We start from the raw sequence: 16171 nt of genomic DNA on the forward strand, positions 1-16171 counted from the left end.
ATCCATTGCAATAAACCAAAATGATATGATTAGCATAAATTCAAGCTGTCATTCATGTAAATAGGTTACACCTTTACTGTAGTATCAGCCTTTCACTGTACTGTGCACATCCTGTTTTTCACTCTGCCAGTGGTTCTGGCTTTCAGTTCCACTACAATGATTATGGCAGAATATACCAATGTACATGCCACCATAATCTATTTTAAATACACACAGGAAGGGACAATACAGAAAGATATACAGCCACATTTTTAGTGTAAATGTTTGGGTATTATTTACCTTTCAAACACACAAAAAACAAGTAAACCATCCCAGATGAGAAAACAATATTACTAATAATCAAACACTACGTTTTTCTCTATTGTTGTTTAATATTCAACTTAACCAAAGAAAACTTAAATGGCCATCATGCAGCATCAAAATTATTAGCTACTCAGTTTACATTCAGCTAAAAAACTGTCATTACATTCACATATTTCACAAACATAAAACCAATAATAATAAAACGGTGCAAATTGTCCATGGAGGCTGTAATCTTCTTCTTTGCTAATATTACTAATGCTGTATAGTATTATCTAGGAACTAAACAAAATAAAAGGTCTTCGTGTGGTATCAATACATTTCCTTCCTAGAAATAAACAAATAGTTATCACGGGACACACATTACACAAGACACAAAACATATGGCCATTATTGTTGATTCCTGAGTGTACTCTATTACCCATAATAAATGAGCTTGTATCAATACATTACCACCAAGTGGATATTCATTAAAGGACGTCCATCAAAGTTTGTCAATTTACCATGGTTGAAATGACATTCACAGAATCACCACATTTGTGCACACACATACAGTTGTGTTCAAAATAATAGCAGTCAGACATCACTAACCAGATCAATCACTGTTTTTGGTAGAAATGATATTTCTACATGGCAAATAATTTACTAGCAGGTTTAGTAGAGTAATAGAAATCCAACAGACCCAACAGTCATGACATGCATGCTGCTGATTCTGTGTAATTGAATCACTAATTGAAAGGGGCATGTTCAAAATAATAGCAGTGTGGAGTTCTATTAGTGAGGTCATTCTTTCTTTGAAAAACAGGTGGCAATTATTGCCCTTATTTAAGGAAGCAGCAAATGTTGTACATGCTGGTTACAGTGCATTTCTCTCTGAAATTCTGAGAAAAATGGGTCGTTCCAGACACTGTTCAGAAGAACAGCGTACCTTGATTAAAAAGTTGATTGGAGAGGGGAAAACATATAAAGAAGTGATGGGCTGCTCAGCTAAAATGATCGCAAATGCTTTAAAATGGCAACCAAAACCTGAAAGACGTGGAAGAATGCGAAAAACTACCATTCGACTGGATAGCCAAAATGGCAAGGACTCAGCCAACAATCGGCTCCATGAAGATCAAAGAAGGTCTAAAGTTACCTGTGAGTACTGTTACAATTAGAAGACGCCTATGTGAAGCCAAGCTATGTGCAAGAAGCCCCCGCAAAGTCCCACTGTTGAAAAAAAGAGGTGCTGAAGAGGTTACAATTTGCCAAAGAGCACATTGAATGGCCTAAAGAGAAATGGCGCAACATTTTGTGGACTGATGAAAGTAAGATTGTTCTTTTTGGGTCTAGTGGCCAGAGACAGTTTGTCAGACGACCCCCAAACACTGAATTCAAGCCACAGTACACTGTGAAGACAGTGAAGCATGGTTGATATGGGGATGTTTCTCATGCGACAGTGTTGGGCCTATTTATCGCATACCAGGGATCATGGATCAGTTTGAATACATCAGAATACTTGAAGGGGTCATGCTGCCTTATGCTGAAGAGGAAATGCCCTTGAAATGGGTGTTCCAACAAGACAACGACCCCAAACACACCGGTAAACGTGCAACATCTTGGTTCCAGGCCAACAAGATTGACGTTATGGAGTGGCCAGCCCAATCGCCAGATCTTAATCCAATAGAAAACTTGTGGGGTGACATCAAAAATGCAGTTTCTGAGGCAAAACCAAGAAATAGAGAAGAACTGTGGAATGTTGTCCAATCATCCTGGGCTGGAATACTTGTTCACAGGTGCCAGAAGTTGGTTGACTCCATGCAACACAGATGTACAGCAGTTCTCAGAAACAGTGCTTATACAACTAAATATTGATTCAAAGGAAAGCAAAATCTTCAAACATTTTTCAGTTTATATAGTGAATGTTTGAGTTTGTAAAGAAGAATACAAACACTGCTATTTTTTTGAACAGTCTAATATTCACTTTTCTTCATTTTATTTTAGAGGAATAAAACAAATTTGATATATTTTTCTTCATGTTTTGATTTGGAATAGAATGTGTAGTGTTCCCAATGCATTTGTGTGTATGGAAATAAAAGCTATTAGAAGGATTTTGAGCTTTATTCACTTTTTTCAACACACTGCTATTATTTTGAACACAACTGTACGTCACCATCCATTTTGATTTTTCTATTTTATCCTGTTGTTGAATCCCATACAGATCTTGGAAACTCCTAAACTTCTAGGAACAGATCTGGTTCTTTCTGTGTTAACAAGAAAACTTGGAAAAAATCATAAGTGTACTCTTAAAATATTACACTTTATTACAATCACCTATAAGGACATTACAAAGATATACAGTATATGTGCAGTTGCAAGAAAAAGTATGTGAACCCCTTGGGATTACGTGGAGTTTTGCATGAATTGGGCATAAAATGTGCTCTGAACGTCATCTAAGTCACAACAATAGAAGAACACAGTCTGCTGAACATACTACACAAACATTAGATGTTGCCATGGTTTAATTGCACATAACATGTAAACATTCACAGTGCAGGGAGGGAAAAGTATGTGAATCTTTGGACTTAATAACTGGTTGACCCTCCTTTGGCAGCAATAACCTCAACCAAATGTTTCCTGTAGTTGCAGATCAGACCTGCACAGCGATCTGAAGCAATTTTGGACCACTCCTCTTCACAAAACTGTTTCAGTGTAGCAATATTCTTGGGATGTCTGGTGTGAATCGCTCTCTTAAGGTCATGCCACAGCATTTCAATCAGGTTGAGGTCAGGACTCTGACTGGGCCACTCCAGAAGGCGTAATTTGTGCTGTTGCAGCCATTGTTTTGTTGAATTACCTGTATGCTTTGGGTCATTGTCCTGTTGCATCACCCATCCTCTGCGGAGCTTCAGTTGGCGGACAGATGGTCGTACGTGTTTCTGCAAAATGTATTGATAAACTCTGGAATTCATTTTCCCATCAATGACAACAATCCGTCCAGGCCCTGAGGCAGCAAAGCAGCCCCAAACCATGACGCTCCCTCCACCATGTTTTACAGTGGGGATGAGGTTTTGATGTTGGTGTGCTGTGCCTTTTTTTTTCTCCACACATAGTGTTGTGTGTTCTTCCCAAACAACTCAATCTTGGTTTCATCTGTCCACAGTATATTTTGCCAGTAGTGCTGTGGAACATCCAGGTGCTCTTTTGAAAACTTAAAACGTGCTGCAATATTCTTTTTGGACAGCAATGGCTTCCTCTGTGGTGTCCTCCCATGTACTCCATTCTTGTTTAATGTTTTCCATATTGTAGATGTGTCAACAAATATGTTAGCATGTGCCAGAGATTTCTGTAGGTCTTTAGCTGACACTCTGGGATTCTTCTTACCTCATGCAGCATTCTGCTCTGTGCTCTTGCAGTCATTTTTACAGGACGACCACGCCTAGGGAGAGTAGCAGCAGTGCTAAACTTTCTGCATTTGTAGACAGTCTTTCTTACCGTGGACACATGAACATCAAGGCTTTTGGAGATACCTTTGTAACCCTTTCCAGCTTCATGCAAGTCAACAATTCTTGATCGTAGGTCTTCTGAGAGCTCTTTTCTGCGAGGCAAGGTTCACATCAGACAGTGCTTCTTGAAACCAGTAAACCCAAAACAGGTGTGTGTTTTTTAAGAGCAGGACAGCTGCCAGCAACACATCCAATATCATCACACTGATTGGAGTCAAGGTTGGCTCACTCCTGGCTCCAATTAGCTCTGGGAGAAGTCATTAAGCTAGGGCCTCACATAATTTTTTCTCCCTGCACTGTGAATGTTTACATGTTATGTGCAATTAAACCATGGCAACATCAAATGTTTGTGAAGTATTATGTTCAGTAGACTGTGTTCTTCTATTGTTGTGACTTTGATGACGTTCAGAGCACATTTTATGCCCAATTCATGCAAAACTCCACGTAATCCCAAGGGGTTAACATACTTTTTCTTGCAACTGTACATATCTAGTGATCATTCACCATTGTCCTAACTTAAGCTGTTACTCTTAGCTTGGTCATAAATTTAATGTCATGTAGACCGTTATTGGCTGAGCAACTAGTGCAAATGTCTTCCATTATAGAAACAGACACATAGTCTTATTTGTGGGTGGTGCTTAGGTTGTATTCCATTCCTTCTTCCTTTTCCACGCCCAAAAGGCTGGCATAAAGAGCTAAACATTTAAATAATTATAATAATTATGGCTGCTTTTCAGGAAATTAAAGGGTGTCGGCCACAATCTGCCATTTTCTTTTCTTTGTTTCTAATTACCTAATGAGTCACATAGTAAGAACTAACAATTTCATCAGGATTTTATTTTTGTAACATAATTAAACATTTCCTTTTGCCTTGCATATCACCCACATTTTAATATCACGTTATACTAGTCCTCTCACAGCTGGTCAAAAATGTCTTGTTTCACGGACAGACTTTCTATAAGGGGGGGTTGAGGAGAGCTGAAAACAGGTCTTCTCTCTCTCACGTAAGCAGGTTTTCTCAGGATATGTCCACTGTTCATCAAGGAGCAAGGGAGGCGGTCATATACACACAGACATCCCAAACCTGCAGCCGTCTCTGCTTCAAATGATTTCAAAATCTCTCCTTTTTCTCATATACAACTTTACAGAGCTTTTACCTTAATTTAATTACTTAACCATTCTAATGTTAAACTTACATAAGCCCTCAAACAGATGTAGCAAAACTTATTTTACACATCAGCAGTACTTAGTCACCTTTCTATCTTTATTCAGGTAACATTGTCACATTTACCACAGACAAAACAACATGCATTCATGTCTTTATACAATTACCATGTCCTTAACATTCACTAGCTACAAACAAAACACATTGAGATTTGGACATACACACATCTCTTACATTACTGCAGTATTCACAATCGTGATCTCACAAGCATTTCTCTGAAACTTGTCTACAATCCAGAGTCCAACACTTTTACTATTGTCACAAATGGAAGTTTCCTGACAATACAACCATTCCCTTGTACATCAGTCTCTCGCTCAATTCATCAAACCAAAACAATTCCTTCACCGATTGGTAAGGAGCGCGAGCAAAGGGATTCCACCCAACACAGGAATGGGCTCGCACCTGATCACCTACAGGCATCTCAATTAAACCAGCTAAGTATCTAAAACATTTTCTACGCTTTCTGAATGTACTATAGCTTACATTACAAAAACACAACACTAAACCGAGCACAAACAATCTAGCACAATTCTGCATCATTTTACGTATCTCTAGTTTACGCGGATCGAACCCCACTCCTGGTACCATGTGTTTCGTTAGAGTTTTGGGGTTGTATTCGATATGTGCAAAGAGAGATCACACAAATACTTATAAGTAAAACATTTATTACAAGTAATGACAGATATAGATAAAGAAAAAGGAAATATCACAAGAATACTTAACTAAAGATGCTGTTTCCGCCACGAGCCCCTCCAATTAGGCATGGCATACAGGTGACCACAGGCACTTGCTTATTGCAGTTTTGAGATGAGAGAAATATTTCCAGTTTAGCTGTGTGTTATTTACTGTACCTCTGTATACCAGCTTAGAGTTGGTCTAAATTACCATCAGTTTCCTAACCTTAGAGTTGGTGGTAATTCTCTAAACCCTGGTTCACACTGATGAGATTTCAGATGTGAATTGGATCACACTGAATTGTGTGACAAGGGAAAGAACTTTGGTTCCTGTGGAGCCTGTTCATATCAATGCAGAGCAGCTGCAATCTGACTTTGGAAAAGGGTCCTGTGCTTCTTTGGTGTGATGCAGTGCAATTCTTTGGTCCATAGCCTTCAATGGAAATTCTTTCAAATTGCTTAGCTGTCCTATTGTCATACAATCACAGCAGGTTTTCTTCCCCAGCACTGAAATTGCTGGGGAAGAAAACCTGCTGTTGCCTGAATTAGGTACAACTAAATAAATAATGATTAGGACACAGTCTGTGAGCATTTGTTCTGTCTGTAGAACAGCCTTTCTCTTACTTTTTACCCTAAAGAAACACCTGAAATTATTTTCAGGTTCTCGGAGAGCTCCTGCTAAAATTGATTACATCTACAGCCTATGGTACAGTGGGCAGTGGGTATAGAAAAGATTCACCCCCCTTTAAATTATCACATGTTGTTTTGTAGCCTGAAATGAAGACACACAGTTTTTGTTTTATCCAGCTGTACTAAGTAAAAACTTATAGTGAAAGATATAACACCAACATGTTGAATAAAAAAAAATCACAGAGTTGGAAAAGGATTACCCCCTCCTAAAAATGACTTGTAAACTCAATCAGGTGTGTATTTAATCACCTTCTCAATGGCACACAAAGCCATTTGACTTTCTGCTGTGGTTATTTTGATTAGCTCAGCATGAAAAGAGCTTTCATTGAGCATTTCAGTCCTTGGTAGTGCAACTCAAGCCAACAATCAACTATGGGTGGCAAGCACTGTCAAAAGATCTCCTGGATAAAGTTGTGGACAGGTACAAGTCAGGAGATGGATACGAAAAAAAATTCAAAGGTTTTATCAATGCCTAGAAGCAAAGTGAAGCCTATTATTAAGAAGTGGAAGGTATTTGGTGCAATACAGACCCTCCCTAGATCAGGATGTCACTGCAAACTGGATGAAAGAGCCTGGAGGAAACTGGTCAGAGAGGCTACCAAGAGGCCTACAACAACTATGAAAAGCAGTTACAGGAATTTATGGCAAAGAGTGGTCATTGCATGCATGTAACAACAATATCACAAATTCTCCACAAATGTGGCTTGTATGGGAGGGTTGCAAAAAGAGCCTCTCCTTTAGAAAGGCCAGATGCAGTCAAGACTGAGATTTGCCAGAACGCACCTTGAAGATTCTGAGGCCACATGGAAAAATGGGTTCTGGTCAGATGAGAAATTGAATTATTTGGCCTCAACACTAAACGATGTCTGGCGGAAATCCAGTACAGCTCATCATCCAAATAACACCATTCCTACTGTAAAGCATGGAGGTGATAATATCCTGTTATGGAGGTATTTCTCTGCAGCAGGGATTGGAGCACTTGTCAGGATAGAAGGAAAAATGGGGCAAAATACTGTCAAATTCTTGAGGAAAATCTGTTCTCTGCCAGAAAGTTGTCAATGGAAAGAAAGTTTACCCTCCAACATGACAATGACCCAAAGCACACAGCAAAAAATAACCACACAGTGGTTGAAGGAGAAAAAGGTGAATGTCCTTGCATGGCCTAGTCAGAGTCCAGACTTAAACCCCATTGAAAATCTGTGGAATGACTAAAAGACTGCAGTCCACAAACAGTCACCATTAAATTTCACTGAACTTGAGCAGTTCTGCAAAGAAGAGTGGGCAAATGCTGCAAAGTCTAGATGTGCAAAGTTAGTAGAGACATATCCCAATAGACTAAAGACTGTAATTAAAACAAAAGGTGGTTCAACAAAATACTGACACAAGAGGGTGATCCCTTTTCCAACTCAGTGATTCTGTTTTTGAATTTTTTTTGAGACATGTTGGTGTTATATCTTTTACTTGGATGTTGTAAGTTGCACATAAAATACAGATGGATAAAACAAAAACTGTCTTCATTTCAGGCTGCAAAACAAAATGTGATTTTGATTTTAAAGGGGGGTGATTCTTTCTATACCCACTGTACTTTAGCATGATTAATAAGTTGAATATTGTTTTAAATAAAAGAATAAGGGCTGGTTGTCGTGTGGCAGCAGCCCTTGCCACTTCTGTGATGGTGAATCTGTGGTAGATTGCTTTTCAGAGGGCATTTGGCAAGCTGTGAGAAGGTGATATGTCACCTCCTCACCATCTGTTTTAACCCTTAAAAAGGCTGCATCACCACCATTATGTTTGGCAGAGGTACCACCCACCAAATGTGATACTCTGTTTAATTTTAGCCACAAAGCATTGCTGTTGTTTCACATGCACAGCCCTGAATGTTTTTTTTTTAGGAAGCGGACAGCCAGGGGGAGGTAAGTATAAAGTATACAAAAGTATAAACAAAAAAAATGTATTTTGCCTAAAAACCGACATATACTGATTTCATACAAATAATTTTTCCTTTTAATCTGACCCAGATGTTTGCGGATGTAAATGGATGCACGTCCATTTACATCTGCCAGCCCATAGACGTACATTGTGGTTAAGTCTGCATTGGTTTGAAAAACTGACAGATCTAGACTGAACTCTCGTATGAAAGAACCTAACATATTTGATAACTAGGGGAGATACTTTTGTTACCAACCCCCTACAAAATTGTTTTCAGTGATATTCTTTAAATAAAAATTAACTGCAGAAAAGAAACGGCTTGGAGTGCCTCTCAAAGCATTATAAAACCCACCCTGCAAATCAAAGCGCAGACCGGGTGGTGGTGTTCAAACAAGCTCATCCAGGGTAGCAAAAGCAAATCAGAAGACAGAAGGTGGAAACACCGCACACCAGAACCCAGCCACTATACAGAAAGGTGAAAATATAACTTCAGCCTAAGCTCCTCCTGACTTCACTTCTCTGAGATGTTTTGCCCAACCCATGGGGCCTAATCGTAGAGAATGATTAAGACCCATGGGGTAATTTATGATTAAGCCTCATGGGTGGGGCGAAACATGTCTGAGGAGTATAGTCAGGAGGAGCTTAGACTGAAGCCATATCTTCACATTTCTGTATAGTGACAGGGTTCTAGTGTGTGGTGTTTCCCCCTTCTGTCTGCCCTTTTGCAGAAAAGAAAGGCACACAGTAAAAATGATGGTGCCTGCTAACATTTTAGGCCAGGGTAGAAGCAGCCCCTTAATTTGGCAATTAATGGAAACTTTCCCAATTGTCTCGGTGGTCAGTGTAAGTGGTAAATCAATTCACCATTGCGCACTGTTCAAGGAACCATTAGCAACCTTAGGCGTAAACCTAAGCATCCACAGATCTCTGGTTAAAAGAAACCCTGCTCTAGAAGGTTTCACACTATGAAAATCAAAAGAGACAAAGCCCCATCTACTAGCCATACCCCTACATAGTTACATTGAAAAAAAAAAACACGCATCCACCTTGTTCAACCAATAATAATAATAAAAAAAAAAAACTTAAATATAAAAGCCTACAGAATCCTGTACCTACAGATGATCCAGAGCATGTGTAGACAATTCATTTTTCCAAGAGGCCACATGAGAAATTGGGACTGTTGTGGAGGGATGAACTTATAAGAGTGTAGGATTTCAAAATAATTATTATACTTTTCTCACCTAGGCCACCACCTCTATGCAGGTTGCGTTTTGAGTATTGTTTTTGCACCTTCGTTTTTTTCCGCATTTTTGATGTGATTTGTGGGGGGGGTAATTTTTTTATTGTTGCTTGGCAGATTTAAAATGCATCAAAAACTCAATACATGCTTTGCTGCAGTGTTTCCATTGAAGTCTATGGAACCAAAAATGCAACTTTTTGCATTCAAAAAAGTCCCTGACCCTTTTGAAAAAACGCACTGGGTGAAAACGCGCAGTCCCATAGTAGGAATCCTGTTAAATGGACTGTACTGAATTTCTGCAAAATGCTACAGAAAATGTTTAGGTGGGAACCTAGGGTAAAGTCTAGACAGGCTGAGTGACATCAGCTGACAGCGGACTTTACCCTGCTGTCAGCTGAAGCTGGGTTGCAGAAGTGCAGAACTGTACTCCTGCAATCTACAAGAGAAGTATGGTCAATAGAGCGTTGGCTATACTTAATTCTATTCAATATTAATACTTGAATTGAGAATGTCCTTTGCTACATAAACATATAGAAAACAAACACCTGATGCTATTAATTAAAGATACAAGGGGTCTCTTTCAAATGGAAGTTGGAAAAAAACAGGTGGCTGAGGCGCAGTTTTACTTCCCCCTGGTCACGCATCCTGACAGGGCAGTTCACATACTGTGGCCGCTTGCATTTTTATCTTGAGCTGCAGAATTTGACAAGCAAGACAGACCTATTGTTCAGGGAAGGCCTTGCATATTTCAGGAGGACAATGCTTAACTTCATACTGCATTTATGAAAATAGCAAGGCTTCGTAGTAGAAGAGTCCGGGTGCTTAATGGGCCTGGCTGCAGTCCAGACCTTTCTCCAATTGAAAATGTTTGGTGCATCTTGAAATTAAAAATATGACAAAGCCCCAGGCCTGTTGAGCAATTAGAATCCTATATCAGGCAAGAATGGGACAACATTCTTCTCCCATAACTCTAGCAACTGGTCTCCTCAGGTCTCAGACATAGAATGTTGTTAAAAGAAGCAGGGAGGCTACACCGTAGAACAAATAATCCTGTCCCAACTTTTTTGAGATGTACTGCTGCCATCAATTTCAAAATGATTTTATTTTTTTCTTAAAATGGTACATTTTCTCAGTTTGAGATGTTTTCTATATTCAATATAGTGAATACAATGTTTATTTGGAACAGGGGTTGTCATTCCAAGGAAAAAACATGCAAATTAACATAACACTGTTCACATAAAACTGTAATTTATACATTAAAACAAATATGCAGCAGTTAAAAAAATCATTTTTTGTATAGAAGACCAGTTCTTCTGTTCCTGGCTCCAGCACCAGGTCTTTCCCTTTGGTTGAAGCTGATGGCTTCTAGCCCATCCCAGAGAAGGCACGGTTCTTAAAGGCTAGCATGTGACTTGCTCAGTGTTTGAGCAACATGTTCACACGCTAGTAGTTGGACCCCCTGTGTTCCCAAGTGTTCCATTCAACATTTACTGTACTTTTTTGTATTGCCTCCATGCCCTTTTCATTCCTCCCGTGTTCCTTCCTGCATTTTCACTGTGCTCCTTTGTGTTGCCTGTGTTCCTTTTGCTTTTAGCCTGAATAACCCTTCCTGTCTATTTTCCTGTGTCCCTTGAGTTTCCTACCCAAGCTATCCTGTGTGTTCCTTCCAGTGTCCTTTCACTCTTGCCCCTTTTTACTTCAAAGAGTGGAAGTGGATTCTTTAGTTGTAACTGCTTGCTCATGCGAACATGTCTGAGGCTCTACAGCAACCTGCAGATCCAAATGAGGTTCTCTACCAAAGACTTTTTGCCAATGAGGCCACTCAAGTTTAGTTGTACATTACCTCAGTTTCTTATACATTATGTTATATTAATTTAGTTATACATTATATTTGTCCTACATTATGGACAATGCAGCAGGGACAAGATTGTACACCTACACAAGGCTGGACTGGGCTATCAAACTATCGCCAAGCAGCTTGGTGAGAAGGTGACAACAGTTGGTGCAATCATTCGCAAATGGAAGAAACACAAAACAAATGTCAGTCTCCCTAGGTCTGGTGCACCATGCAAGATCTCACCTCGTAGAGTGTCAATGATCATGAGAACATTGAAGAATCATCACAGAACTACACGTGAGGATCTTGTCAATGATCTCCAGGCAGCTGGGACCACAGTCACCAAGAAAACAATTGGTAACACACTATGCCAACAGGGATTGAAATCCTGCAGTGTCCACAAGGTCCCTCTGCTCAAGAAAGCACATGTCCAGGTCCATCCGAAATTACCCACTAAACATCTGAGTGATGCAGAGGAGGACTGGCTGAAGGTGTTGTGGTCAGATGAGACCAAAATCGAGATCTTTGTCATCAACTCAACTCACCGTGTTTGAAGGAGGGAGGAATGCTGCCTATGACCCCAAGAACACCATCCCAACTGTCAAACATGATGGTGGAAATTCTGCTTTGGGGGAGGTTTTCTGCTAAGGGGATAGGACAACTGCACCGCATCAAAGGGACGATGGATGGGGCAATGTACCATCAAATCTTGTGTGAGAACCTTCTTCCCTCAGCCAGGGCATTGAAAATGGGTCATGGATGGGTGTTCCAGCATGACAATGACCCAAAACACACGGCCAAGGCAACAAAGGAGCGGCTCAAGAAGAAGCACATTAAGGTCCTGGAGTGGCCTAGCCAGTCTCCAGACCTTAATCCGATTGAAAATGAGATGCCCCTGGTACCTTTTTTCATAGGCTTTTTTGAGTTTGGGCAAGGACACAGGGGTCCCATGATCCCCTATTGCCTGGGGGCCCCATGAGTTGTCAGTCCGCCCCTGACACTAACTGACACAGACATCACCAGTGACAGTAATACAGTGATCAGTGATAATACTCTACTCTGTGCTAATGACACTAGCTGGGAAGGAGTTAACATCTGGGGCGGTCAAAGGGTTAACTGTGTGCCTAACAGTGTTTTATGTGTGCTGCTTTTTACTAAATATCTGTTTGTTCCCTCTGTACAGTACAGTGTTGTTTGTCAACACAGGGCTCTGGGCTGTGATTGGACAGAGCTGATCAGCAGATCTCAGCCATGAATCAATGGCTGAAACAAAATCCTGCTGTGTCCAATCATAATGGGAGTTGGCTGGGGGGGCACGTGCACATGTGCCCTGAATCCAGAAGCCCTGCCGACATACAGGTATGTGTTTGTGCCTGTAAGAGCCAGCCACCCACCTGCAGTAAAATGCAGACAGGTGGTTGGTAAGTGATTAACAACTGTATACTAATTTTGTCTTCTTTCTAACACACTTTTTCTTATTCACCTTATATCGATAAGGGTAAAAAAATTAAAGTAGAAAAAAAATACACGCAACCCAATTAAATAATTTTTTATTTGATAAACAATTCTAAAACAAAATCTAAAAAGACAGTACAGAAATTACTGAAGGTACTTTTTAATTGTATTCATTTTATTTTATTATTACAATTGCTACTTCTAATACTTTTGACAGTAAACATTTTAAGTTTCAATGACAAAAACAAAAAAACACATGGGCAATGCCTCATGCATAAATAAAATGGCAATTTTACACCCAATGACAATAAATATTGCCTTACAGTAAGCATCTACTAATTTTGGTAATGTTACCCCATATTCTTTTGAATTACAGCTGAAAACTAACAAAAAAAATCAAAAGCAAAAATATATCTGTACATGTGGTTGTTAATTCACACAAATATTTTTTTTTCTACATTGATAACACTTGTATGCAAGACTATAAACTGATAGTTTCATTATAACTAAAGTTTTTATCATTTAAAGCCTATCCTTGGGGGGAAAAATTCTCCTTTGCAAGGGGGTTGCCCACACATTGCAAGAGTTAAATGCTTGTTTAGGTGTAGGTTAGTAGAAAATGCAGTGTTACTTACCTGATCCCCCATTCTCCAATAGCCAGTGGTCTCCTCTACTCCCCTATGCTCCAGCAGTGGATTGTCCTCACAGACAGTGCAGGGCAATGGGCCGTCAGACATCAGAGGATTCAAGACTGCCAGAGTGTAAGGGAGAAGAGGCTTTGAGGACCTGTCTGGTATGAGAATGAAGGGAGCCTGCAGGAGCAGAGGAACGGCTAAGTAAAACTGCCCTACACCTAAATGGAAATTTAACCCTTGCAGTACAGGGGCACTCATTGAAAGGGAGGATATTTGTTTACCCCGGGGTTCAGCTTTATATACTAGTTCTGGCAAAAGGAAGAAAAACATCAGAATAAAAACAGACATAAGATAAAAATCATAATTAAAATGATCTGTTACAGCATATGCTCCACATTACTACCTTACTAAAAACATCCTCTAAGTGCAGTTTTACAAAATTCTTCCTCTAAGTCCTCATGCACACAACTGCTGCTTTTGACGTTTATTTTCTACAGCCAGTATACCCACCAGCATGTTATTCTATATGTTCGTGCACATATAGACTGTAATCAGTGTTTTTTGGCTGGAAAAAACCCCCAGAGCTAGTGGGTTTCTAGAGGAGGTTTTAGCTGTAAAAGCGCTTGAACGCTGAAAAACGTGGTAAATTGCGGCAAACCGGCATTTTTGAATTTTTTTTGAGCAAAAGAAAATTTGCTGGACACGTTTTTAACGTGACTTTACACAATTCATCTGATAAGTGACTCTAGAAAAAAATGGTCGATTAAGTTACATACATACACACACATACACATTTGCATACATACAAAGCATCCTTCAAATACTCCCCCCTATGCAATAAATCCAAAAACAAACATGTAATACACTGCAGCTCATCAGTCCTTAGATGTAGTGATTGTACCACAAGTTTCCTAACTATTTTTGCCTAAGCTACTAGTCTTATCTATCCACAATGTAATCAAGTTGAAGGCAAACATGTCTGAAGTTCAGTCTGTGTGACAACTATGTCTCCTTCTGTAGATGCAGTGGAGAAATGTGAAGAAAACAGACACAGTCACCACATCTAAGAACAGGAAAGCTGCAATATACATTATATAGTATACACAATATATTCTATAAGATTTTTGATCTACAAACAGAAAAAAGTACATGCAACCGCCTAATCACATATGTAAAAGAGTATACTTGAATTGTTTGTCCATACTTTGTTTTAGTTGAAGGCAAATTGCAGTTGTCTTGAAATATATTTCTATAGGATGTGCTGCATTAATAGGCAGTGGTTGTACTAAAGACGGAAGATGATAATAATGAATAATAATACTTTACATTTACCCTCTGAAGCACAGATCTACAATCTACAATCCACATAGAATCTCAGCCCATGTTTAGGTCTTTTAAAGTGTATACTCTTCCTCTTTTTAATATACGTAGATGTATTTATATGTAATGTCATTAACTGGGACCAAACACTTTTTTGGGAAAACTGAAAAAATAAACAGCTGCAATGTAAGTAATGTAAGTATGGCATCACTCCTTTGCTGGACAAAATAGTGCAGAATATTGTTTTCCATCTAGGCAGCAACAAAGGCGTAACAGCCAACTGGTCCAGCCAGTAAGGAAGCCATGCAGTAGAAGCAGGTAAGTAGTTTCTTTGATCTCCTAGTAGACCTTTCATAGAAGAGAAGCCACTAGTGACAGGATCACTAGTGTGACATGGGCCTTAAAGTGACATTAAAGCTTTCTTTAACTGCTTCCCGTCCGCCCTATAGCAGTAATACTGGTACAGGGCGGCACAAGTGCGCAAAATCAAGTATACATTTGTGATTTCGTATTTCCAGGTAGGGGACGTGGGCGAGCCGTGCGTGTGCTCTACCCGTGCCACTATTTGTGGCCTCGGCTGTCAATAACTGGGTCCCGGCCGGTGGCTACTCGCCGGCACCCGGTGATAGAGGAGCATTATTGACGGAGGGAGAGAACTGTATGCAAACAATACAGTTCTCTCCGGTCAGCTCCTGCACACTGTTTTGAAAGCAAACACACAGCACACAGTTAACCTTTGATCGCCCCACATGTTAACCCCTTCCTGCCCAGTGCCATTAGTACAGTGTCAGTACTTTTTATTGGTATTGGTGCCACTGGGGATGTCAGTGACACCAAGTCAGTTCCCCCCAGTGTCAGAATGCCCGCCACAGTCCCGCTATAAGTCGCTGATCGCCGCCACTACTAGTAAAAATTAAAATAAAAATCCCAGTATACAGTATATACCACCATTTGTAAACGTCATAACTTTCACATAAACCAATTCATTTACACGTAGTTGGATTTTTTTTAGCAAAGACATTTTGCCCTAAATTTATGACAAAGTTTGAATAAAATTTTTTTATTGGACATGTCTAATAGAAAAAAGTCAAAAATATAGTTTTTTTTCTCAAAATTGGCGGTCTTTTTTTTTATAGCGCAAAAAATAAAAACGCACAGGAGATCAACTACCACCAACAGAAAGCTCTATTTGTAGGAAAAAAAAGGACATACATTTAATTTGGGTGCAGCGTTGCATGACCGCACAGTTGTTAAAGTAGCAGCGCCATAATGCAAAAAATGGCCTGGTCAGGAAGGGGGGTAAATCCTCTTGAGGGCAAGTAGTTAAAAAAAAAATAAAAAATAGTAACAAACATGTCTATGCTTACCTGCTCTGTGCAGT

The sequence above is a fragment of the Staurois parvus genome, unplaced genomic scaffold, assembly GCF_062004578.1.
Source record: "Staurois parvus isolate SC_StPar_1 unplaced genomic scaffold, SC_StPar_1.0 ptg000436l, whole genome shotgun sequence".
NCBI lineage: Eukaryota > Metazoa > Chordata > Amphibia > Anura > Ranidae > Staurois > Staurois parvus.